Raw genomic sequence first — 3,488 nt, forward strand, 5'->3', positions numbered from 1 at the left:
GAGTTGAACGGTTGGAAAGTTTTTCTGGTTACCCAGAAGCAGTCTTCATTTGCCACAGGTTACCCGGCAATTTACAGAGCTGCAATCCAGGCATACAAGCTGCCATTACTCTAATTCAAAAAACATAATAGTGCCGTAAAAGGGAAACGCTTCCTGGAGTTGGGTACAAGCTTTTTACTGAAATAACAGGTTGAGAAACAGGTATGGCTCTTGGCAGCACAAGGACAAACGGCACAGACTACTTATTCATCGGCCAGGTAACACTGCCGTTTTGGAGACAACCCCCAAATTTCCAGAGGTGCATCCCGCTTCTTATTTGGGAGTGTAGTGGAGTGGTTAGAGCGTCAGGCTACGATCTGGAGACCCAGCTTCAAAGCTGTGCTGTACCCACGAGCTGCTTGGATGAACTTAGGTCTCTCAGTCAGCCCAGGATGATTCACAGGGTCATTGTGACAATAAAAGGAGAGGAGGGACGGTGGCTCAGTGGTAGAGCATCTGCTTGGTAAACAGAAGGTCCCAGGTTCAATCCTCGGCATCTCCAACTAAAAAGGGTCCAGGCAAGTAGGCGTGAAAAACCTCAGCTTGGGACCCTGGGGAGCCGCTGCGAGACGGAGTAGACAAGACTTTGATGGACCGAGGATCAGATTCAGTAGAAGGCAGCTTCATATGTTCTGAAAACACTCCGAACTCTTTGGAGAAAACGCAAAGGGGAAATGCTCTGAAGAAACCCACCAGGGATCCTGGAGGGTTTTTTTGGCCATCATCTGGGCATGCAGCAAGTATCACAGGGGGGTTACGTGGGTAAATATTTGTGAATTCCCTGCATTGTTGGACTAGATGACCCTGGAGGTCCCTTCCAACTCTACGATCCTGTGAAATAACTCTCCACCCCAAAATTTGTTAATTGGTAAAAGAAAACTTAAAACTGTTGGTGCAAGATGGAGGGATTCTCCCCAAAATATTTCTGCAGGGTTGAGTCCGAGGTGACAACCTTCGAGGAAGAGCTCGCAACCATTTAGGAGATGCTACCGTCACCCTGGGGCTCCAACCACAAGGGGGCACTAGAACAAAAATCAGCAGGGACGGTAGGTTGATCTTCAAAACACAAGTCTTTAGGGGCAGAAGGATCTCATATTTCATCGGTTCCTCTTTCCTCAAAAGCAGGGCAACGGCCTAGGGTGCCCGCCTTCTGGGGGTGACAAATTGGGTGCCCCCCCATGTGACGCCATGACATTATCAGCACAGGGGGTGCCAGAAGCCAGCCTTCCCTAGGATGCCAGGCAGTCTACGGCTGGCCCTGCTCAAAAGCCAGGCCCGTAGCTAGAAATTATGGGGGAGGCCTTTGTGTGTTGCATGTGTGTATGCACACACGCGCAATATAGCATCTTTAGTAATAAAACAGGAGCCAAGCGGTCGTCCGAAGACTAGCACCGTTTATCCCAGGAGATCTGTCAAAAAAGAGCGCAGAGGCATGTTAGCTCATGCGACAAGATCAGGTAGTCTTTAAGGTACCACTGCTCTCTTTGTTTTATTTTGCTGCTGCAGTTTACCCACAGGGGATTATGTTCAAGCACACCTTTTATTCGATTGCACTTTTAATCACAGAATAATAGTCAGAAGGGATCTCCAGGGTGATCTAGCCCAACCCCCTTGCACAATGCAGGAAATTCACAAACACCTCCCTCTAAATTCACAGGATCAGTACCGCTGTCAGATGGCCATCTAGCCTCCGCTTAAAAACCTCCAAGGAAGGAGAGCCCACTGCCTCCCGAGGAAGCCTGTTCCACTGAGGAATCGCTCTAACGGTCAGGAAGTTCTTCTTAATGTTGAGCCAGAAACTCTTCTGATTTAATTTCAATCGAATAACAAAAATGCTCACGTCTTTGTTAAATGATACGACTTTGTGCTCACCGGCCAGAAACTGCTGCATTTTTTTATTCAGCAAATTATAGCCTGAATGGTGTGCCCCCTCCCCAAAGAAAGGATAAAGAATTTTTTTTTAAATTGCAAATTCAGGGAGTGGAATATGTCTGCAGCCTCTTTCCCCATGCTTACAGCCATGCAGAGAGTTGGACAACCTCCAAGGCATGAAACTTATGGACTGCTGGAGGGCCCCAAAAGAAGATGTTATTGGATTCACACCCCACCCTTCACTCTGAATCAGAGTCTCAGAGCATCTTACAAGCTTTACCTTCCTCCCCCACAACAGACACCCTGTGAAATAGGTGGGGCTGAAAGAGCTCTCCCAGAAGCTTTCAAAAACAGCTCTGCGAGAGCGGTGACTGACCCAAAGCCATTCCAGCAGCTGCAAGTAGAGGAGTGGGAAATCACACCGGATTCTCCCAGATAAGGCTCTGTGCACTTCACCACTACACCCAACTGGCTCTCGCAGATAAATTTTGAAAAGCTACCACGAAAGTGACTAGTCCACACAAACACTTGATTGGCTTGGCTGGCTGTGAAACATCAGAATGAGCCATATGGGGTAAAAAACCCACAAAAGACAGCTAACTTTTCTTCCCTCATCATCTCTTCTGCTTGTAAATAGGGAACCACCTATTTGCAAGGCTGCACCTTGAGAAGGCACCATCCTTTCCCCTTCCTACTTTGGGAACTGCAAAGGAGGAAAGCTGCCCCTGCTTATTCTCTCCCCGGATCAGAGGGGGGCTTTGCAGTCGTGTTGAAAAAACTGGCTACCAACAACTCGGGCAGGGTTAACCCCAAGAACCTGGGCAGCCTGAAAAGGGAGCCACTGCAAAGAAGAACCTGCACTGGAAGTCTGCGATTCCATATGCAAGAAGCGTTGAGGGGCTAAGGTTACTCTGCCCTGCTCCTGGCTGGGGATGGGGGGACAATCACTCCTCCAGTTCAATTGTGTCCATTTCCTAGGCTGAAAAAGGCATGCTGTCTTTACTCCCTGCTTGAGATGGCTACTTGTTGTCTGAAACCAGAGATATTTGCAGAAATTACCAGGCAAGTGGGCAACGCAAGCCTACGGTGAAAGCCACTCAGTCAAACCCTAGGCCAGTGCTAGCACATCCAGAAAAAGCACCGGACACCCAGAGGTGCTCACTTCCCCCACACATCTGCAAAACATGCATGTCCCCTTTCTTCTCGTGGGGGCTAAACTTCTGCCCGCCTTTCCACGCGGCTAATTTTGCCCTGTGCCTCTCAAGGCAACCCCTTTTGCTAGAATCCCTTCTTGATCTCGAACCTCTAAGTCCAGCAACTCACCTAAATTTGGAAGACATTAATTGGACGAGGCGAGCCGACCTCTGTCCGCACAGCTCCTCCGCCACCTCACTCGCAGGGAGAGGAACAACCCAAAACGGCAGGAGTCGGCACGAGGAAAAAAAAAAAAGCAGGAAAAAATGCCATCATGCTTGCATGGCACACCCCCCCCCCCTCAACTGCCACCCCCCTCCCGCAATGCATTGCTTGTATGCGATGATGCAATACCGGTGGTCAGCGCAAAAATCAAGTCACAC

This window comes from Heteronotia binoei, chromosome 12 (genome assembly GCF_032191835.1).
Source record: "Heteronotia binoei isolate CCM8104 ecotype False Entrance Well chromosome 12, APGP_CSIRO_Hbin_v1, whole genome shotgun sequence".
In the NCBI taxonomy this organism is placed as follows: domain Eukaryota; kingdom Metazoa; phylum Chordata; class Lepidosauria; order Squamata; family Gekkonidae; genus Heteronotia; species Heteronotia binoei.